General features: G+C 42.1%; 1 protein-coding gene across 8 annotated transcripts in view; it reads left to right on the top strand.

Moving 5' to 3' along the window:
- LOC122408710 (rap guanine nucleotide exchange factor 2-like) overlaps window positions 1-23,671 on the top strand; it is a 138,620-nt gene that overhangs the window by 49,230 nt on the left and 65,719 nt on the right. For 5 of the 8 annotated variants that reach the window (XM_043415676.1, XM_043415682.1, XM_043415678.1 and 2 more), the window contains exon 1: window positions 16,383-16,712. The exons of 2 other annotated variants lie outside the window; for them this stretch is intronic. The gene's annotated coding sequence lies outside the window, so the exon portion shown is untranslated. Of the gene's footprint in view, window positions 1-16,382; window positions 16,713-23,671 lie in introns of those variants that run through there. One more of the 8 variants, XM_043415679.1, reaches the window with a different exon arrangement.

Below are 23,671 nucleotides of genomic sequence, written 5' to 3'. Positions count from 1 at the left end.
CTTCATAGATTGACAGCGTTATGACCCTCTCGAACCAGCAAGCAATTTTACTCCAACTCCCGAAACTTTGTTCACTCCAGGAGCACGAAATTTCGGAAACTCACTAATTGCAAATTCATTGAGCCAAAGTTTCGGACAGTTGCCATAGTTCCCATGTGATTCATCATAATTTGGTAAATGGAAGCTCAAAGAGCGAATTTCCAAGAAAAAAAAATGTTTCAATTGAGAGCAAACGTGTTTTTTTAATTATCTTTTCACATGTTCCGTCTGAATTCACATCCACGAAGGTTTAGCAACGAAAAAAAACAAAATCTGTTTATATTTTATCGTGTCCCACATTCGTGTATTGGAAACGATATCATTCAAAGTAATGACAATATATTTGAAGCTGGCCTTGAAGATTCTTAACCAAATTTGATGTTGGGTTCTCGCCAGTTGGCGCTCATCTTACCAACGCCATGGATTTATTGCTATTAAAGGTCAGCCGTATCCGGCAAGATCTTTGTCGGACACGCGGTTGGGAAAATATTTGCCAAGTTTCTTTCGGATGAGCGCGAAGACGAAATTGACGAAATTTTTTTCTTCTCTTGATACAAAAATCCATTTGATTTCTCAGACCTTTTTGACAAGCCTATTTTCCCTGAAGCGTTTTCATTTACTCAGAAATTCTTAAGCTCCCAATGACGTTTCACAAACGATTCTTCTCAAGACACTATAATTATGTTCCTGGAAAGCTCAAGTCTATTCGAATCCACAGCTGTTCATCGAATTTGTCATTATTCCTTGATATTAAAGGCTGTACGCGACATCGGCCGTTAACGATCGTTCGGAGGCTGCTCATTTAACCGCAGTTGTCTCTCTGTCGCACGCTCAAACTAGTAGCGCGAGTTTCTATGTAGTACATCGTTCATGCGCTCTGCTTCGATCTCTCTAATGAAGCTCCAACGAAGCTAGAGGCACAGGAGAACAAGCGTACTCTGTAGATACGGAACGACATCGAAATATTACGAGCGGAGCTTCGAACGTACACACTGCGCGTATATACACGGTGCATACGCAGTAGGTCAGCTTTAAACTGGGAAAACTTCTTGTACCGTTGTAGATTCGTGTATCTATCGCAGTAGAAGCCACGCGTTCGGGTCGATCGAGCCAAAATCGTGGTTGGAAGACAAATAAGGGAAAATCTGACATCAGATTTTGTCTGAATAAAAAAAAGCTTTAATCCAAGGGGGAGAAAATCGAAAAACACCACGAAATCAGAGAGTCAGAAAGTTCGATTGCCTGCATTCGAGAGCGAAAGTGTTTGAAGCTTCGGTCGCACGAAGATGAGAGGTAAAAAAAAATCGAACGAATGAATCAGCCGCGTTCCGTCGTTGACCTTTGCCTCGTTCCTTACGACGAAAAATATCTTGGAATTGAAATGAAAATTAGTACGTGAATGAAGCGCTGCACATGCGAAGTGCGAAGATCGACGACCCGCCATAAATCTTCGGGGACCGTTATACCTCCGTCGATTAACGTCATTTCTTCATCCGCAACGACGAGGCCATTTACACCCGTATTTATTTCACGCTTAAATACGCGGCCTCGATTTCAACGATGTAAAAGCGCGCGCGAGTAGCGAGTATCGCGGGGAGTAGAAAAGGAGAGGCCTCTTCACGACCGCATTCGTTTCACAAAGGTGTACACTGCTCGTCTGGTATATCACGTATACGCAGAGCGCAGCGACTGTTCATTCTCTCATTGGCGATCTCGTGCGCTCACCCAAAGACTTTTACCTTTTGTCTCGGGCGAATTTCTTGAACCCGCAAGTGCTTCACGCTACTCGCGCACTCACTCTCACGCCTCGATGCTTATCCGCACATGCATTATATATATATATATACATTTTATACATATGAAAGAGCCAAGCTTATCATTTATACCCGCGTGTGTTACCTAGCGAAGCGAATTTTCAGGGCGAACTAGTTCCGACCAGGCCAAGCCAGTTCACCCGTAGCCGCGGTACCAACGCTCGCACGTATTCGTTCCATCTTTCATGCTCTTTTTCATATCCTTACTCGCATACTCGGGGAGTAGCACGATGAGAATCATCACTTTCCGCCGGCATTTTTCCGTGTGGGTGTGCTTAATTCTCAGCCTATTCAATGTACGTGACTGCGAGCTACCTAACAAGAATAGGCCTCGCAAGATCAAAGAGCCATCCAATAACAATTTGTAGAGAACGCCATCGAGAGCTCCGTCTAGCCGGGGTCGTCCATGATAAAATAATTATCACGATTTTCACAAACACAATGATCATTGCACGCCACCGATGATAATGGAACTTTTCTCTCGCGCTCCTTGTCACCATCTTCATTATGCTAATTCGAAATTAAACCGTGAAAATACTTTATCGATTCACTTTACGTGCGTGTTCAACATCGGCGCAGATTTTATCAGTGCATTCGTCCGGCGAAACATTGATTTCTATCGTCCGAGATAGAATCTGTGTGCACATCGGAATCGTTATAATTGAAATACGATATTTATTTTTGTAAATGAGGCTGAAGTTCGCAACGTTGGAGTCCAACGAAATTATGTAAAAAAACTCTCCAATAATTTCAGTAATTTTCCAATTTCGTTTCTGCCGAATTTGGAATTTGTAGTTTTTCAACCTACGTCGATGTTTCGTGAAATAAAAAAATGGTGAATTACAAATGTTGCAAACTTCAGCGACGTTTTTGTAACTCATTTTATATACCGAATATTCCCATCGCATCTTTCATCGTTTCAATGTGTTCGTCGATATTTATTGTCTCGATGCATTAAAAATAGGTAAATAGGTTAGATCTCGGGCAAAACAGAGGCTCCGATACGATCTGCCTTTACATTTTAACGCTTGGGATAATGAAAGTACGCTTCGATAAGTTTTGCAGTAGATTTACACCGTTTAACGCTCGTCGCTTTTAGACATGCAAATTTTTTATCATCGTGAGAGTCATCGCTAATGACGCCAATCCAAAAAGGCAGCTTTTTCGTTTTCTCGTATTCTTCATTCTGAAAAATCAAGGACAGTTCAATTACGCTATGAGCTTGTACGAGCAACTCCTCGAAACAGGGAAAAATTACTTTCGTTCGACTCTTGAAAGATTCAACAACTTTAATATCGCTTATTACTGAACGAAAATCACGCGAGTGCACCACGTTGCAGTTCTCTCGCGAGGCAAATCTCTCACGTGGGGCAAAAGCCTTTCGCTTGTCAACGTGCAGCGGAACTTTCTATGCCGTCGTTATAAAACAACGAAACTTTTTTCCACCGCTCGTCGGACGACACAACTGGAGAATCGTTCAACCGACGATTCGCACGAAACAAATATTTCTGTATTCTTTAACTCACCGCTCATTTAAAATTCATCGTTTTCACTGTATTTTGAGCGAATGCGAATTTTTTAGAAACTAATAAATGTGGAGATACATCTGAATTTCATCGAAACGATTTTTGCATGAAATTTCGAATATATATGGAACAACAGCAGCTGATTAAAGTGAGTGTAAAATATTGCCATGCTTCGTTTTGTTGTTTATTTCTCCACAAGGTCGATTTTCAACCCTGAATGGCACGAGACTTCTTGATACGGCGTGTCAAAAACGAGGAAAAATGTCTCACAATCGTTGCTCGAAGCCATAAGTTGAAAATGGATTTCGAGAGCACGCTATCTTACACTCCTAACCTATTCTTGTCTCGTATTCGCGTTGGTGGCTCAACGACTCAAGGTTATCGGGCTTCCCGAGGTCTCTCCATCGCATTTCTCGATTCATACTAATCCAACCCGTTCCTATAGCGCGCGCGCGGATCACATCGGGATGCTGCCTGCTTGGAATGCATTCAAAGTGCACGCGTCTGCGGCACCATCCAGTCTGAAATTTGCAGTAGAAGATAAAGAAGTGAAAGGAAGTGATAAATCCGCTTTCAGGGACGAACTAGTTCTTCCTGCTCTTCCTAATTCTGGGACTTACTAGTTCCGGCACGGAAAATAAAGTTCCGTGAGCATCGAAATCGCTTTTTTTCTGTGGAAAGGGCAGCTGGTGCGATTTTTTCGTTCGATAATTTCAAATTTGACGTTTCAGAAGTTTATTGTTGCTTCATATTTCGATGATTTCTTCCGCTTGAGTTATTGCCCAAGTTTTTTTCTATTTTCAAATTCGTCCCCACGACACAGCTATCCGCGCCAGCATTTGTGACACCGACCTACGATAATCGCGAGTCGAGTACGAGCCCACAGTCGGTAAAGGATTCACGGCAAGGGAATTCAGTTTACCAACTGATCCGTGGGAGTTCTCCGAGGGTGGAACAGTTCGCTGCTCGATCTCGTAGATTTCGCTTCGTGGAAAAGGCAGGTTTTTTCTTACCCCAACGCGGCGTCTAGTTTCGCAGTTCTGTCAGCTCCTTTTCAAACGAAAATTCCACAATCGTCGGACGACACTCGAGCAGGTTTTCGGGTTTACTTCAGTCGATAAGCTTCCTTAATAATGGGGAAGGTGCAACCACGTACAGGTAAAGGAGGCTCCTGAGTGATTTCCATCGATTGGAGAAACGAAAACTTCCAATTTCGGGACTTACCGAAACAGTTTGACAGCCGAATTCTCAATGGATCGATGAGGGGATTGTATTCGTTGGCAAATTGGAGTTTCGAAGCAGGTCGAAAATAGATGAGCTTTGTAAAGACATAAATAAAGGCTTACGATAAATTCCTCGCATAATCGACCAGAAGAATTCTTTTTCGAGTCCACAAAGTTGAGGGCGAAGCTAAGAATAGATTAGGCACAAGCTTTTGAAAACAGATGCCAGTCCCTTATCTCAGGCGGAGGCTAATATCGCGCGTAAAAGGATTTCTGATGAGCGAGCAAGACACGCCGGGTGTAGCAGAATTCACCTCCGTCAACGACTATAAATATAACGTTTATAAACATATGTCGACGGTGTTTTAACAGAAGAACCTGAATGAAGTAGTTAAAAATGAAAAATAATCTGTCCGAAGAGGCTTTTGTTTATCAATTGGCTCGCTCATATTTACACATCACTGATCCATGCGTACGACAAAAATCGTCAGGTTCATTTTTCTCTTGAATTTTTCTTTAGAAAGTTTCTGCAATACACCGAGTGAGTTGGCCACCCGAGTGAGACTCTGTCACCGAGTGCAAAGTTTCTGTTTTAGTTTTGATTTAAGGTTGAAATATGCGTGGATGAAAATGAAAATGAATTCGTCCGTTGAAGAAAGTTTTTCGCAACGGATCACACGTTTTAATGAGTTTTAATGAAAATTTTATTTTACTCAATTAACGGAGAAGAGCCAGAATTTCACATTGCTTCTTGTCTCTTGTGCACAGTGGGATTTCGAAGACTGTTTTTCTTTTTACTGTAGTTCTTTTAAGTATGCGTCAAGCACCTTTACAAAGATCGTACGTCGATCTTCTCCTCCCTTTCGGCGCTTCTTTACGTTCCGGGAGCGCTTCACGCTCTTGACGTCGTCAATTTTTTTTTCACAGTTTTGTTTTGTTTTGTTGCTTCTTTCCGTGTTATTTTCTCTCTTCATTTTTTCGCTCGTCGCTCCAATGGATATAATAAAATTCTATCTGGCAACTTTAACGTTACGGAAGGTAGAAAGAGAAAGAGCGAGAGAGCGAGAGGGGTGGAGAGACGCAGAGAGACGAACGAGAAAGGTGAGAGAAAATAAAATTCTGAAGCGAGATGCTCTCTCGTATACAGACTTTGTTGTTGACTCAGCCTCGGGGAAAAATATATTTGCAGGCGAATTGCGGAATGCTTTGCCGGCCGTAAAAAGCCGGGAATTTTCATACAATTTAAATGCCTTATTTCCCTTTTTGGCGAATAAAGAGTCGAGGCGGGCAATTGTCATTTTTTGTTTCGATTCATTATTCAAATTGACTCTAATTTCATTTTTTTCCTTAAATTTTACTCAAGAATTTATCACGAATCGTAGACTCTCCGAGTGCTCGAAATTCGAAGCATTCGTTTGATGCGCGCATTCACGGAGAATTATTTTTCATATTTCTTCAATTATTGCAATGACATGATTTCCATCGTCATTGATCTACTCATTTTGGGACTCTTCGAATACTCGTTGAGACTAAAAGTTGTGAGAAAACAACTGAAATCTGAGTGAGTGAAGAGCCGCGTTATTCCAACATTATTCAAACTCGAGTTTTTCATGTCTTTTAATAAATCATCATCTTACGAAAAATTGATGTCTTCTTGCATTTACACCGCAGGATATTTCGTTCCTCGGAAAATTCACTAGCCTCTCACTCGCGCAAAGTGTTCGAATATCTCACAGCTCAAGATTATATGAAAGCATACACAGTCGTTCAAAAGTTTCGAGACAGTTGGCAGCTTATTTTTTGTACTTTGATGGAAGAATTTCTTGATTCTTGAACCCAGCCAATCTCATTTTAGCAAACCGATTCAAGTGTAAAGAGAGTTTGCTGAAAAAGCAACAAATTTCTTCATCATTTGCAACGCTTTGAACACTCGCCCTATGTGCGCTATTTAACTATACGGTATCTCAATGCTAACTTTCGGCTATGAAAAACGTGGCATTGGGACGTGAAAAATAATTTAGTGGCACGTGTCACTAACAAATAATAGCAATTTGGGTGATTGCAGTGCTTCCAAACTTTTGAAGGGCAGTGTACGTTCATAGATTGGCTGAGAGCGAAATAATTTCGCTGGAAGCATGAGGGGAGAGCTTTGGAACCCACAGAGTGAAATATATTTATCAAAAGTTGTGGATGAGGCGAGGTCGTACACCTTATTTGAGAGCATACGTATCTTCAATGGTATAACAAAAGGCATGAATAATAAAATAAACATTAGTGCGATTTTCAGATCTCGTCGACGAGATCTTTTCTTTGCATCTTAAAAAATAGGGGATGGCATTAAAATTCTGGCTCTCAAGTGCCAACCAAGGCGAATAAATACGAGTGAATAACTCTGTCTTTATTCCAGGGTTTCTCTTCTTTGTACTGGACGAAAAAATTCATTTTCTTGACTCTGCCCATCTCTTCAGCTCCAGCTTTGTGCGAAATACTAAAAATGTAAAGTGCTAAAAGTTACCCTCGGAATATGTGGAACGAGAAAACTGCGCGCGTTTGAATTATTAGCCGAGAGCGAATTTTTTCTGTGAATAAAGTCGAATGTACAGAGCGGAGAAAAGCGAGTGATGTACCAACTTTTGAAACCGCTGGAAAATGTTTGCGCATATACAATTAAGGTATTATTCCTTTTGGTATATTCCACATATTATAGTTTCAATCTTTATTCAATTACTTCGAATTCTTTTTCGTAAATTGCTTTATTATAATGTTAAACGCTTCCAATATTTGGATCCTCGTAGCGCTGCGGTGTGATTCGCCTGCTCGCCATATTTTTAAATATTTTCATATGCATCCGCCAAGATTTCCGGGAGATGAAAATCTCAAGATTAACATTCCCCAGATATTCCCTTTTCTGGCAGTCAGTTAAAATTGTGAAATTCTATATTTTTAGCGAGTTTGAAAAAAAAACCTTTCTAAAGAAGAAGAATATCGCTTCAACGTCCTGTAAATATAGAATTCCGCAATTCTTTCGGATTGTTATAGATTAAAATGGAAGGAAAACATACGAAAATGGAATAAAAAATTTGAATTTTCGTTACAGACAATAATGACGTTCTCCACATTGTACGCAGCTGAGAAACTTCGACAATCAGACCTGGCCTGTAAACCACATACAAATGACTATTTCTCACATTAAAAAAATGTTTTTGTACTTTCGAAATATCCTTGAAACTTGACCGAAAAGTTCGCTATGGTATAAAAACGTTCCCGAAAACAATCGATTTTTTAAACTTTCTAAAGCAGGATCCCCTTAATGATCGTTTTCCCCGTGATTTCGTTCAAGAAATTAATCTACCGCAGTTCGTATTCTTTATTTTTCCGAAATTTTTTAACGTCTCTCATTTCGACATATTTTCCGATGCCCGCATATTCAGTCCAGTCCTCAGTGAAAGAGTTTATTTTTCATGGATTCGCGGTGTTCGAATAACGCAAATATGTCTGTGCACGAAGACTCTCGATACAATTCCGTGCTCTTCTCACTTGGCTTCTGCCACTTTGGATAAGGTCTCTGTGGTGTCTGGTCTAGACCGTGTTTGGTCGGCGCGTCAGGTCGATATCCCGTCCGCGACTCCCGACGTTCGGACGTCGGCGTCGTCGACATCGTCGCCGGACCGTATAGTAATAAGAGCGAATATATACCAGGGCACACGGACACACGGACACGTGCAGGGCGAGCGAGAGGGAGGGAGAGTTTCGGTGGGTGTGTTGAGCGTCGACCAAGTTCCCAAGGGACTTAATGAATCCCGTCGCGGATCTTAATCTCGCCCTTGTGGACATATTCGCTTGACTATGCAACCGAGAGTCGTGCAGACACTCCATTTCAACAAAAAATTCACAATAAACATGCGCGCATAAAGTGCTTTGAGACGGGAAGAAAAAAGGCTTTCGAGAGTCTCCGAGCAGCCCCGCGGATGAGTCCGCCGTTATCAGAAAATCTGGGCTATCTATTTCCCTTTGAGCGGCACAAAGTATGTTTTTATACATAATATGCTTGAAACCGGAAGAAAACGCGATCCTGCAAAGTATAATCTCTCCGAGTCGATCGCGTCGCGATTCACTTTTCCGATCTGCTTTCTCGCCAATAATGAAAATTCTCAATTTCCGTCCGGCTGGACTCTGCGCACAGGTATCGCGATAAAGAAGAATATTTAATAGCTGATGACAAAGAGCATGCACGAATGCGACCATCGGCACACGCACTCGCTCGTAAGCGTATGGTTTCCTACACTTGCAGTCTTCTTTTCTACATACGGCACCATAAACGATTTTGCGTACATGTAGTTATGCAGGGCTTCCGATGAAGCAGGCTAATGGCGGGAGAAGGAGAGCGGCGAAGGGAGGAGCAGGAGGATAAAACGATGGGGGAGAAGTTCCGTACGTAGTATCGAACCGCCACCTCCTCCCATCGGTCCATGCTTGCACCTGCTCAGCCTCGGATTGGCTCGTAGGTAAATACACGAAGGGTCCCTGAGGTTCATGTACATTCGCGATGCAGTACGCGCATTGATTTGCGGATGGAAGAGCGTTAGTCGTTGAATATCTCGCGTGGAGTAGCGATTGGTACGCCCTTTCGTTCCTCAATGCGCATCGCAATACAATCTTCAAGTAGGTTTTTTGACGTACGTATACAGTCTTTTAGATTCTCACACTCGAAGAAAACGCCAGCACTCGCATCGCCCTCTTTCGAAAAGTCATTTGGCTCCTTTCATCAACTTTTTCTTTTCTCTCTCATATTTTCCGTATCTCCGCGGAGCTCCCGCGTCTCATTGCTCGACAGATGGGGATGATGGTTCTAGACGCAAAAGACTTGTACGATGGCGAGGGTGCTGGCGCTACCGGATGTCCTCCGCGCACGCACATCTCCCTGCATCCAACGCAATCCCACCCTCTCGTTTCCCCTCGGCGAGAAGCGCGTGCTAAAGTTTCGCGTTGTTGAAATTCCTATGCGGCAAGCCATGGCTCCGAAACTACCGATATTGCAGGCGAATCTGTGCTTCTTTGCCAATGTGTATTTTCATATTCGCTTCGACCGATATTAATGAGGAACGATGATTTTGGGGTGAGCAATAATGAGGAAGCGAAAGGTTCAACGGTACCGGAGTTCCTCCAACTTTTGCCCAAACTTCGTTTCGTTCTCACTTCGCGTGTACGCGGGTTAGAAAGAATCGAAAGAACCTCCAGAGACTCACAGCGTTTTTAATTGCTCATTTTTTCTTGGTTTTTTATGCCCGTGTCAGGAAGGACTGACGACTTCGAGCTGACTCTGCGGCCGAGAACGTAATCTCGCGGGATTTCGTGGGGCTCGATTTTTTACCCCTTTTTTGGTAATTTTTTCCCTCGTTTCACTGGAGGGAGATTGATGGACGAAGGAAAGCGAATAATTTAGAGAAGAGTAATTGCTTTCATCGTCATTACTTATTCAAATATTATCAGGATATTGTTCACCCAAGTACTATGATATCTCGTCGCCACACTTTAATTAAAAAACTCGTTACCGCGCATCTATCTGCATTCCGTAACCTTAACCTTGAACCCCAGATGAGTTTTCAGCAGAATAGTATATGCGTATACACGTAAACGGGAGAGAGAATAAAAAAACTCCGACAAGTCTGCAGGTACTTCTCTCCGCGTATCTCGTTGCGCCGGCTCCATCCACTCGCCCATCATCATCATCATCATCATCATCATCATTATCATCATCATCGTCATCATCATCTGGAAATTCCTTCTCTCTCTCTCGCTTCGTTGGACAAAATCAATTTTTCGCGGCTGTCGTTTTTCACCGACAGTTGATATTTATACTTATTTCCCACGAGTATTTCCTTCTTTCTCGCTCCAGGCACTGCGTCATCCGCGGTCAAGAGCTCCGTGTGTTTTGATTGCTCTTGTAATCACGAGCCGGCAATTACGCTTCGATCAGCGTGTATACGCCGCGTAATTGATAGCCAACCGCGATACATTCATGTACGCATATTCGGTTGGATTGCGTATGTATATTCCTTTGAATAAGGCTTTGTTTACGGCCGATTCGTGGTGTGCGGACGCGATCGTGTCAAGAGAGAACGCTCAAATTTTTCGATTAATAAAATCGAGAAAAATTTTCGTGGCTTTTCAATGAAAATGTTTACAATTAAAATCGAGTGGATAATTGTCGAGGAATTGTACAAAATCATGAAACATTCGTCGATTTCAGGAGAAAAAAATTTGAACTGTAAATCTTGAAGATCGTTGAACTCTATAAATATGGAACGAGTTTTGCAGCACGAAAAATGCATTATTCGTTAACCGAACAGTTTTGTTTTACTTTTGCTTCGAATTACGTGAATTTCTGGCGAATAAATTCGTCTCCTTTCACTCGCTGAATATTTCACATTCCTTTCGTACCTACGTCGAGTTGTGCAACTACGAAGATAAAACCGGCGCGTATTCGTTTCAATATACCCATAGAACGCGAGAGATATAACCCCGCGGTTATGCACAAACGTCTATACTTATTTCTGCGGCGATTGAGTGATCGAGAGGAATGAGAGACGTCAAGTGCAATTCCGTCAATCAAGGGAAAACAGATTTCCTACGATACTCGGTATTTACAGTTACGTTGAATCGAGAGACCCCGCGCGCAATTCTGCTCGCAAAACTCTCGGCCCCCGATGATCGATGGCGAAGGAAACACTGCGAACGATTAACGCGTTTCAATATTACCATTTATCTTGATATATTTTTGAGACATTCGTACTTATTTGAAGCGTCTTCTTAAGATTTTCCTGTTTTTCGACCGCTGCATTTTTTATCTCGTTCAAGAGAAAAAGAAAGTGAAAATCACGGCATTTTTTGTTGCAACGAATTGATCGTTTACATATCCGAAGAATATTCGGTTGAGCAGCTCTTATCGTCGAAATTCGACGTTCTCAAAGTTCCACAGTAACTGAGATTTGCCAGATGTTTTCACCAAATTGCTAGCAGCTGAAATCCTAATCGAATAAAACTTCTGACTCTGAATTTAGTATGAGAAAAGTCGCCCCTTAATTGTGAAGGAAAAAAATGCCTGGAAGGCGGCACGAGCGGATACGTCAACGCGGAACCGGAAGCCACCGTACGTAACAGCTCACTCGTATCACGAGTACCGTTTCGATAAAAAAAGGCAAACATTTATGCGAAGTAAAATGAAGCGACATGAAAATACCGTAAATATACAGCTAACGCCATTTGTCTAATTGGTGACGGAATATGGCCTTCTTAATGGGAACTTCATGAATGGCAAAGTCCCGTACGTACGCAAAAAAAGAGGAAAAAAATAAGAGAAGAAGAAGAAGAAAAGACCGAGAGAAGGCGATAAAATTCAATGATATGCTTATTTTCACACGCACTTGTTACGTTGAATGAACTTGTACAGCCACTCAAACTGGATTATTTAATACCTTAAATCGTTTGTTTTATTATTGCGGAAGAGTGTGAATTTGCAATTGTTGCCGTGACATAACCGACCGTAGTTCATTCCTTCCCAAGGCCAATGTCGATTCAAATTTCCAAGTTAAGTTTATTCGAATGCACGACTCTACAGAAATTCCTCTACAGCTTTACGAGTCCTTCGTAAAGCGAAACTCATTCAACTCCTACGGTCATTTCATCCCTCAGGAATTAATTGAATCGTCAACGCAGGAGCTCGAACAAGATTCAATTTCATTCATGAGTCAGCTCGAAAATCTTCGGGCGTTGATTCGTCCGATTCGTTGTCAGGCTTTTTTCCTCTTGCTAATCGGCAAGGAGAAAAAAAACGTGGGAAAGATAGATTTCAGAGGGAGATCGGGACTCAAAGTACGAATGTATGTAAGTCAACCACCCTTTCCGTTCTTTGATCGACGCTCCCTCGTATCGTGCGTGTTTAATTTACCGTTCGTTAATGGCCCTGTTTCCGCGAGCGAAGAACCGGATAACTGTACCACGGGAACGAAAAAGAAACTGGAACGCGAGTGCGAACGGAAGTAATCGAGTAAGCGAAAGAAAACAAGTGTGCGTAAGTTGGGACATGGAAACGAGTACGCCGAGAGGTCGCGATCGGTCCTTAAAGCTGCATCGATTTTTCATCCGGAGTATCAATGAATAATTGATTGATTCTCATCTCGATTAAAGTCTTTTCACTTTGAATCGTCGAGCCCGAAGTTATTTCGTTTCCAATTTCTACAGCACCGGATGTAATAAATTCGAAATTCTTTATTTTCAAATTCAATGTCAAACGAATTACAATATTTTTTTAAAAAACGACTTCGTTCTTCGAGGTCCACGAACAAAAACTGTCACTTCTCTCGATATTTTATTTTTCTTCACTTTCAATGATTTTTTAAGAAAGAGTTTTTTTTATCGTTACTTTTTACAATGCGAACACATCACATTTCGAATACGTTATCTCTCTTTCATGTTTCGTCCCCACGGGATCTTGTAATACCGTAAAATCTCCACGCTATAATTATTTTCTTGATAAAGTTCAAAAATAACGCTCCGCTCCTCTTGGCCTATAAATCCCAACGGCTTTCTTTCTTTGCATCCGTACAAATTCATAATCTCTTATTTAAGTATCGAATTGCACGTACGGAGCTCCAGACACGAAGGATACCAAACAGACGGGGTTGCCACTTTGGATTATGAACGTCCTATGCATACATTTATTGCAGACGAGTCTCTCACGTAGGCGCGATATGAAACGTACTGTAGCGAAGCAATGAAAGTGGCGCGGGGCGAGAAGAGCCTCTATACTATGTTTTTCTACGTATCACGAAACGCCCTTTTCATCGTTAGGGATATCTCCGTGCTTGAATATCTGTACGTTCAGGATTCGCGCATATATCCGAGATAATGCTCGATGGTACACACGTCAGTTCGTCTTATGCAAATATACGTGACTCGCGACGTATTACGAGACTCTATGTGCGAGAGATCGAAACCGCAAGGGAACGAAATTGAGCGCCTCTTATATTGATACAGAGCAAGACAGCCCGAGAAAGAAGAAGAAGAAGAAGAAGAAGAATAATTTTGATACAGCCAGAGGATAAGAAAGAGTAAGAGAGAAATATTAAATTGAGAGTGATGAGAGAGAGAGAGAGAGAGAGAGAGAGAGAGAGAGAGAGAGAGAAAAAGAGAACTGATCCAGAGGAAGAACGAGGATAAAGATAGAGCGAGGATTCTCATGACACAACGAAGTCACTGTTTGTCCTATCTCTGCATCGAATCCCCGATGGAAAATCAAGGGATCCGTCAGGTCCCTCATTGCTCCGTGTGCCAAGTTCCCTGCTTGGACGGGAACGCTACGTCCCAGACATTCGGTCAATACCACTGTATTAGGAGATCGAGCATAATGTAGCGAGTGCAATAAACACCCGATCGCCGGTTTTCAACAGTACTTTGAACATATCGCCGTGGCGGTACGGTTGTTTTTTATTCATGAAGGTATTTTAATAGAATCTCAAAAAGGGATTCGTTAATAAATTTTGGAGCGTTGATCATGAATTTTATGAGTTCAGAGTAAATATTTTTCGAAGAATTTCAGTACATTGCTCGATACTATTCTGATTTTTATTATTTTAGTTTGATTTCATCGGAATATCGATCGATATTTTTTTTCAAGTTTAGTTTTGGGTGGTTGATTTTATTTTTGAGTTTCTTTTTTTTCCAATACTCAAAAGTGCGAGGAGAATTTCAAGCAAGCACCGGTGTTTATTCAGCTTCAATACGCGTCGTTCGCTCTCATCACGTTTTTCCTTCGACAACAAGCTTTCGAAAACGCACTTCACACTTGCACTTACTCTTAAGTGTCGTGAAATCGGGTTTCACGCTAAAAATTCGAAGGTAAACTACGTGTTCGTTGAATCGAGCGGAGGAAAAATTGAATTCGAGGGCGCAGTATAAAACGTTTGTCGGTAAACTGTGGAAATGGAGAGAGGAGACTTCGACGTGCAAAATAGAATGTTCGTGAAAATAGACTCAAATAAAAAAGATCATCGATGCTAAAAAAACGTCGTTCTATGAATAATAAATTATAATTAACATCGATTTGTTTTTTTTTTCCATCACGAAATGTATTATTGGGAAGTTCTAAAGGTCAAAACGTTATTTCCGTAGTCCTTTTATCAGATGGAATAAAAAAGTTTCCACAGTTATAAATTATTCGAAAGTGAGCTCTGCTAATTAATCGATCCTAACTGACTGATATTCAGAGATGAAAACGAAGATTATACGAAAAAGTATTTCCCTTTTCTCCTGCCAGGAGGAACGAATGAGAACAAAACTTGAATATTTCGATATGTAAAAAAATAAGAAAATCAGATTTTCGTCCCATGCCCTCTTATTCGCCCAGCGGCAGGATCTCTCTTTCCAATGCTCGCCGCCCAACACTCGGGTGCTTCGAGAAACAATTTGAAGGCTCCCTAATGCCTAAGGTCAACGTTTCAATTTACAACTCTTTCGGGTACGCAGTGTTTTTTTGCTTCCCTGCGGTTTCTCCTCGCGCTGATGATAACGCCAGGCATTAGGTACGAAAAAGAAGTTGAAACGAAATGAAAAAAAGGATAAAGCGTTACACTCGAGCCGCAAGTTGTCCACGCACATTTGCATAGGTCTCCCCGGGGAGTCCGCGCACCAAAGAGGGAAATGTATAAGGTTTTCGCCTGTGAGATCCTCTCCAACCACCCTTGCGCTGGAGTAAGATGAAAATATACCGACAGCATAAATGCTTTAAGGCTGCGGACTCGAGGAAGCACTGAAAAGAATTCCCTTCGGCTGTTTTGTTGCTTGCTAGAGAAAGAAGGACAGGAAAAATAAAGGAGGAGAGAGAGAGAGGAAGAAAGCGAGAAGGAAAGTAGGATCGAACGCTGGACTTGTATCCTGGGCCCCGGTGAAGAGATCCAGCGCCATTCAAAGGGACGCACACGAGACAGAGACGTTCCCTTCTCACTTTGACGACGGGTTCTCGGTTGCACCGCTTTCACAGCCCACCATCGATGAATCTTGTACGAGTATAAAAAAAATAAAACGCGCACAGTCCCTCAACCATTCGACTCCCATTGGCCGAGTATTTCTCGAGAAAAATCCTCGACAACATCGCTACGTTTTATCATCCCTATAAATATCAATAAATTCTGATGGTAATTGTCAGCCCTCGGCCCATGAGCGTACAGTTTTATTTTATTTTCCATCATTTTCGATAATGGGACCGTATCAATTTTACGCCGATCACCATAATATCGTATCAAGTGGCACTTTTTTACAGTTTTTATTCCTGCCATAAAGGGACAATTGGAAATCATTATTGCTGTCGACTATAGATTATTCAACTATTGTTGTCACGACAATTATTGAGTTGAAAAACGTTCCAATATTTTTCAATCACAAATCGTTGAATAAATTTAACCCAATTCAAAACCATTGGACATTGGAAATTCTGTCTGTTTTTCATCTCACAACTTTGTGATGAAAAAAGCTGCTGTAAATCGAGCAACTGTAATAAAAAAAAGGTGTAGCTGCACTTGAACCGGCTTCGGTGCTATTTTTTTTTTCTTTTTTTTTTCACGCTGTTGCCAATGACTGTGACTCCGTATTCGAATCGCGGAGATCATCCGGCAGGGAGCGCGCAACATCGGCGTGGTTTGTGTATAACGAAGAGCGGCTCTTGTGTGTTGTCGGGAGGATTTCAGTCGGCGCGTTCCGATTCCACAGTGTTGATTCGGACGGCGCGGCGCGAGTTTCGAGTCTCCGCGCTTCTCTCATTCCCTATGACAGCTGGGAAAGGAGTTTCGAAGGATAGAAAAAAACGGCAGCGCGTTACATTCGTCTCACTATTTTTTTTGTGCGAGTGATCGTGCGTGATTGTGTCATGTGTTGAACGACAAAGTCGTCCGATTTTTCGGCCCCATCGATCGAAAATACGTGCTGAGAAACCAATTTCTTAGAGGAGAAGAGAAAACAAAAGGACGACGAAGAACATGCGATGAAATTGTGTGCACAGGATTATTTTAACGGATAATTGCTCGGGTTTTAATAAAGGGGACTAACGTCTCGGAGCAGTAAGGTTTTTGGAAAGCTTTTTTGGAGAAACGCGGTTCCGTCTAAATATACGTCGATATAAATATATTTATGAGCTAATACGAATGATATTTCCTATATAACTCTGAATGAAAAGCTTTAGAACCAGCTTCGTATGAACCCAACAGTGTTATTACTCGGAAAATCGATAAGCTCTGCTGATTGAAAGGCTTTTGAAATATATTTTAAAGCTCTTGGCTTTCTTTGACATCGATACTACTAGCAGGCTCCAAATCTTTATTTACGGAATTGAGGAGCGACCTCATCAGTGAATTGTACTTTGATGTTATATTGGAAAATTTAACCTCCACACCGAGCACCTTCTCGTAATGACACTGAAGTTTGCAACGTTCGAGTCCAACGAAATGATCGACAATTCGTAGATTTTCAGTCTACCCGAATGATTCGTGAAGTCAAAAATTGCGGTGAATTACGAATGCTTTTTTCGTTCATTTCGTTGGACTCCAACGCTGCAAACTTCAGCGTCGTTCTCGTATCGTTAAGCTTCGAAATCTTATTTATCGTTATTTGATTTTGGAGATATTGAAATAGTAATTCGATATTGAACTCCACGGAAAAATCTGCTGACATCGATATTTTTCGATGCACAGCTCGAAGCGTGCAACACATTTTGACACATTTTATTCAGGCCTGGTTATGAAATCAAGGAACAAAAAGGGAATATGATTTATTCGAGCCCGTGAAAATTGGCCCATTTCGATCGAGTTATCGCGTCCATAATAATCCCTTTTGTCACAGTATAATGAGATTAAAGTGTCGTTTAAATTATACTTCTCGTCACGAAGCTAAGTTCATTGAACTCTTGTATTCGATAATGCTAATTAATGTTAATGCCAAACCCGCCATATTATGATGCTTACTTCAATTGTTATTATTATTATTAGCCAATATACGAGTCTTTGGACGGAGACGAATCTCTTGGAATCGCGAGTGAGAGAATCCGGGGGAGAAAAACAAGAGCGAGAAAGAGGGCGATAGAAAGAGACAAATGACGAAAGAGCTTTGGTTGCAAGGCTTATGGAGGTGCCTAATTTCTTATAATCAGAGCTCATAACGCAAGGTCGCGTACCATACCGATGCGACTATTTAATGAGCTCGCATGCGCGCGCGTTATTTGATTTATAAACGTCCAAATTTTATCGTTCAAACCGAAAAAAACGATTTCGCAATCATTTTCTTTTTTTCTATTTACGACCGAAGCTCCGGAGCAGACAATAACGACATTCGTCACATTCCAACGATGTAAAGTTGGCTATCGCATAGTTGAATATTTATCTTCCAACTTCGGCGTCGCTACACTTTTCCCATTCGTTGAGTTACCTCTCGCAAGATCGCTTCGACTTTTATCTTTAAGCACGACAATTTTTTTTAACAACTTGACAGTTCCCAGTATACCGAAGCAACGGACTTTTTTTCGAGGACTGCTTCAAAGGCGCACGTGGTTCTCCAGCTTCTTAAGACTCAAAAGCCTGCTGAAGAATATCCACCGAAAATTTTGAAAGACGTTAGAAACGTTTGACGTTAGAAATTCATTAATTTGTTCTACACTCAGTGACGTGACAGTTTGATATTTTCCTTCATTCGTGATGGAAGACAAACTAAAAGCAAGAGAGAGAGAGAGCGAGAGGGGGGGGGGGGGTGGGAAATGCACGTTGATGGTGACTTCTCGAGCACGCGACTGTGACCCTTGACCCAGAACCGTTGGTCCCGTTTAATCACGCTGAGCTTCACCGTCTTTACCTAACTTATACCCATCAGAATTTGAACGTCGGTTATCTATATATTTCTTCGTTACAATGACATCTGCGTGCCTCGTACAGGCCATTAATATACGTGGTTACACTACCGCGATTACAATTTAAAATTCATGTGCCCACATGTTTATCCACTTGTCGTATGAAAATACGGACCTGGAATAGTGTGACCGGATTCCGTGGTGCGCTTTGACGCAAAAAAAAATGAACGAATAGAGACTTGAAAAAAAAAATGAAAAAACACGTTTCGTAACGTCATTTATGTCAGCGGATACGAACGTAACGAGTTTTTCCTCGCAGCATATATCGTCGTAAAAATTAATTAACCGATGGCAACCCAGCCTCGAAAGTCTGGGCACGGTTTTGTGCTCACTATTTCGATTCTATTCGCTATATGTGAACAGGTGAATGTAAAATGAAAATATTATTTTTTCTTTCGGTTTACCCAACACTACGAATTCGAATGGAAGAATTGTTGTTTATTCGAACGAAGAAAGAAGCAGGTGGCAAAAGAAACGTCGAAATACTGTATTTTTTAAATTATAGTATATTAAGACATTAAGAGCACTTTGCAATTCTCGCAGCGCACGCTACGAATTTACGAACTTAAATTCTCATGCCTTTTTCTATTTCTTTCTTATTCTAAGCCAATAAATCCAGCATGCAGAACGCGAATCCCGTTACATCCGATTTCATCTAACACGCGTTACGAAACCCTCTATATGTGTGTCTGATTCCGTACAGCAACATTGCGCCGGAGAAACGTTTTATATCCTGCTATTTCCCTCGCTCCTTTCTCTCTTTCTCTCTCCTCCTTCTCTTCGTACGAATCCTCGTATCTCCTTTTTATTCGTAATGGGATTCACCCCATCACCCTTAAGCATCCACACATATATTGGAGCATCGATACACTCAGAGCCACACATCCATGACACATATTTGCGTGTATATTTCCATCGATATATTGACGATATCGGGGTGTATAACGTCGGTGTGTTTCTTCGTGGTGCACCGGTCGTGATAGCGAACTAGCTGGTGTTTTTTTTTCCTTTTTTTTTTTACCAAGAAACTAGATCGAGGCCGTATTAGCTGCACGGGAATCTCGTTTCACGACCTATGTGTATCCCTCGATCTATTTCTCGTTCGAATCTCACCTCGCTCGCGAGTCTCGATATACCACCCATTTCCATACCGTTTTATCGTTTTCAAACAGAATCGACCCCTTCTTCCTTTTTCCCTCGTGCGATTCTCATTTCCCAGTGCAAAGGAAACGTTACGTGTTTCGAAGAATCTCATTTATTCTTATATACAAATATGTGGGGGAATTTTTTGAAAGGGTATTCAAAAATGGAAGAATTTTTTTTGTTAATGAAATTAACATTTTCCTTTGGATTGAAATTGCAGTGAACGAAAATTGACAACTATTCGGAGCGATACCTCGTTGTGTGCCTCAGAAGAAATTTTTTTCACGAAAATTGCAAAAAATGACAGTACGGTTCTTGGTGATTGAGGGTAAAGAACGAAGCTTCTGGAATTTCTGCGAAAAGTACAATATTTCTCTAGGTACCCCGTAACGCCCCGGTTTCCCCTATATACACTCATTACATATGTGCGCAGCATTTTCCTGTGCACACGTTCTCGGGGAGATACACTCCTCGAGATGCAAATATATTAAATTTATATTCCGTCAACGTCTTACCGTGAAATGCACCGTTCATCAATCTCCATTTTGCTCGACTGTCATCCAGTCGATCTAAAAATCCATTGATATCCATTTCAGCGGTGCCTCCATCGGTTTTTTACACGTTCGGTCGACCTCGTTTTCACCGATCGTGTCAATTTTAATATTGTTTCATCCACAGGATTTTCTCGATCTCCAGAATTTCCAATCGTCCCCGTATCAGGCAGTTTTTTATATTTATATTGAGCGTGAAAAGCGAGTGATGGAAGCAAAATTTATGTCGCTACGTTCGCATATATCAATGTTGCGAGTTTCGTGTTGTCCGAGACTTAGCCATGGCAGCTCAAGTGTTTTTGCGCATTGAATTTTTCTCGCTCTCCAAGTATAGCTGAAAGCATCGATGTTTCCTCGCGTATACAACAAAATGCACGTACATTCTTATGCACTATGCATGTTTGGAATTTTTATCGATAGCTCCCGGGCTTTCGCCGCTCCTTTTTCCTCTCTTTTTCCCCAACGTTTTTCCCCGTTTTTCTATGAGAGTGTGGCAAAGTCCAGGGCTTCCAAAGCTCGGCTCATGGACGAGAATCGACCTGGGAACATCGGCCATAGATATACGCGGGGCACGAATGCTCTTGGCATTTCACCGCCTCTTCGAACGTCAGCAACAGCACGAAGAATCATTTCTTTTTCCTCGCACCGGAGCACCGACCGTGTCGAATTCTTCCTTTTCTCTCCCCCCCCTCGACGCCTCATGCTCCTCTTTTTCTAGCCCTTTTACCCTGCCCGAGCTGTTTATATTCTCATCTCTCGGTGTACTTCGCGGTGGCTTCTTCCTCGAGTTCTTTCATTTTTTCCTCTCATCCTTCTTCGTTCTCGCGAGCTCTTCTCATTCTCTACAACCATTATTATCGAATCCTGTGACTCACTTACCGCAATTTTTGTACCGCGCGGCTACCGGTTCTTCTCGTTTCTTTCACTTTTCCAACATGCATCATAACGTCGCGTATTAATGTTTCTCTTCCTGTTCTCTAAGGATCTGCGCTCGAGCTATCGCTCCTACCAACTTTTGTTTCACGCTCCGCGCGAGAAGAACATTTAAAAATTCTTCTGTTCAAACAGCGTGCTTCGAAGTTCCACGACTTCGCGTCTCAACGCGATTTCCCACTTTCTCGCGTCATCCGAAAAAAAGTTTTTTTCATTACGCAGGACTCTGTTTCATATTTCCGCAGGTCCCAAAGTACGGCAGAGAGGCAGCTCACAAGGGCGGGGACAAAGTTTATTGCCGAACAATTGGCTCTCCTTAATGAAGGTGGTATAATTAAAAGAAAAAAAAGAAAAAAGCGCGTTCATTACGGAGAGAAAATAACGCGGAAATTTTCGTCTTAATTTCGCAGGCAACGAGGCGCAATCGCGTAGCCAGTAAAATTCGTGTTTTAGCTTCATCTCCCTTGCCCCTCCGTTTTCTCTCTAACGCGTTTCCCTCCGTTTCACAAAAGTCCAAGAGCCTCTTCCGGGATGAGAGTTTCCTTAATTAACGGTCGATGAATGACTGGACGACGGTGTATTCGGTGAATTGCCTGGCTCCGGACAACTCGACGGTGAACAGACGTGCGGTGCAAGTGTTCGTACAGCCCCGCTAAATCTTATATTTCGTTATTGCATAACGTTATTGCACTGCCGAGATAGTAGCTTTGCGAGGATTTTCTCGTTTCCTGGACGCTTTCATTTCCTTCCCTACATGACTCGTTCGTACGCGAACGCGTCACGCGGAGATATAAAATTTAGTCTGGAAGCGCGCTCGCGTCACACTCGTTTACATCTCGCTCGTTGAAAAAGGAAAAAGTCCTCAGCCCAGCAGCAGACCCGTCGATGTGACATTATTCAGCTGCGAACCGAGGAAACGAGATTGAACGAAATCTCTTCCTCCCATCCGCATAAAAATCAATCATTTTCCGCACTCATATTTCACATCGCAGTTCATTCAACACCGCATTTTAATCGAAATGATTTTCCACCCTTCGCTCGGTGAAATATCAGCACATTTTTCTTACTGCCATCAAATTAAACCGCTCTTTCCGAATTAAAGAATCCGCGGAAAGAGCAAACGATTTTGATGATGTCTTTCCATAGGAATATTTGGAGTGCTGTGGCAATATTATTCCTCTGGGTATAGTCAAGTACGTTAGGTTGATTTATCAGGGCGATTAACACACCGCCTAGTCCGAGTAAGTGCAATATACGAATAAGCATGGATGGATGGAGTGGGCGCGAATTATATGCCGGTGGAAATTGCCGGGTAATCAAGGCGGCGGCGGCATCGTTGCATCAAAATCTCGTTCTCTCTTGCACATATAATCGAGGTCGAAGCATGAATTTTCATCGACAGCAGCTAGCCTGCACGGCTGTGTACGCGGTTGATAATTTTCGCCAGACCGACAATTTCATCCCCCAACTTGAATCCACGATTCCGACCCTCGGCGCGTATACAAACACGCACGGATGCGTATACATTGAGAGACGTTATCCAGTGGTGAAGAGGCACTAAACGGAGAGCTCGGTGTGTGCGTAAAACTCGTGGATGCGCGTGGGGTGTCTTTTCAACTGCGTAGGATAAATATGAGGGTGTATACGAAAACCTCCCACGTGCCAGCCAGGGGATATAGAAAAGACAGGCAGATGTATTTTTCCTCGAAACATGATCCTTCCTTCCTTCCTTCCTTTCTTCCTGTATATACATCCTCCCAACACGAAATCCTTCAATTTTCTTCATTAAGTACGTGATTCTCGTGCCTGGAGAACGTCACTTCCTCCTTTCCTGCCCCTGCTTCGATATCTTTCATTTCTTCACCCTTGACACTCCGCGTTATGTTTATTTATGTAAGTGCGTACGAAATATTCTGCGGAAGGATTCCAGATTTACTGGCTACCTTGAGATATGTTTTTTGAGTGGATCCAATTATTCTTCAAGGGCTTCCTGCATCCAGCAAATCTCATTAGGCATTGATATAACTTCGAGCTAATACGAGGGGCTCGTGTACTGCGCAAAAACGGAGACTACGCACACCTCGCCCGCTCAGATAACATCCGTTTCAAACATGTTCCGTGTGCTGAAAACTCCCCGAAATACACGCTCCGCGAGGGATTACGATCGATAACATTTCATTTAAAAGGCTTCACTCTAATTTATTCGTGTCTTTATGGCTAAAGCTATCCATTTTTTACCTTCAATTCACCAATTTCCCGTTTATGCTAGCTCAGAAATGTTATTCCCTGCTCTCGGGGGGGAATCCCATATTGAAGTTTATGGGCTCGGCCTGCTCAGCCGATTGGGGATTTCGGAATCACCCTCCCGTCCGCTCTTTATCTTGCTTCCTCACTTTCTCTCCCGTTCTTCGTTGATTAACTGGCTGCACGCTCACGTCGGAGTACACAACATGTAACCACCCTCCGGCTCTGATATTCGTTCTAAAAGCGACTATAC

Source organism: Venturia canescens, chromosome 4 (assembly GCF_019457755.1).
Source record: "Venturia canescens isolate UGA chromosome 4, ASM1945775v1, whole genome shotgun sequence".
Taxonomy (NCBI): domain Eukaryota; kingdom Metazoa; phylum Arthropoda; class Insecta; order Hymenoptera; family Ichneumonidae; genus Venturia; species Venturia canescens.
This window is presented reverse-complemented; position numbering and strand designations above follow the sequence as displayed.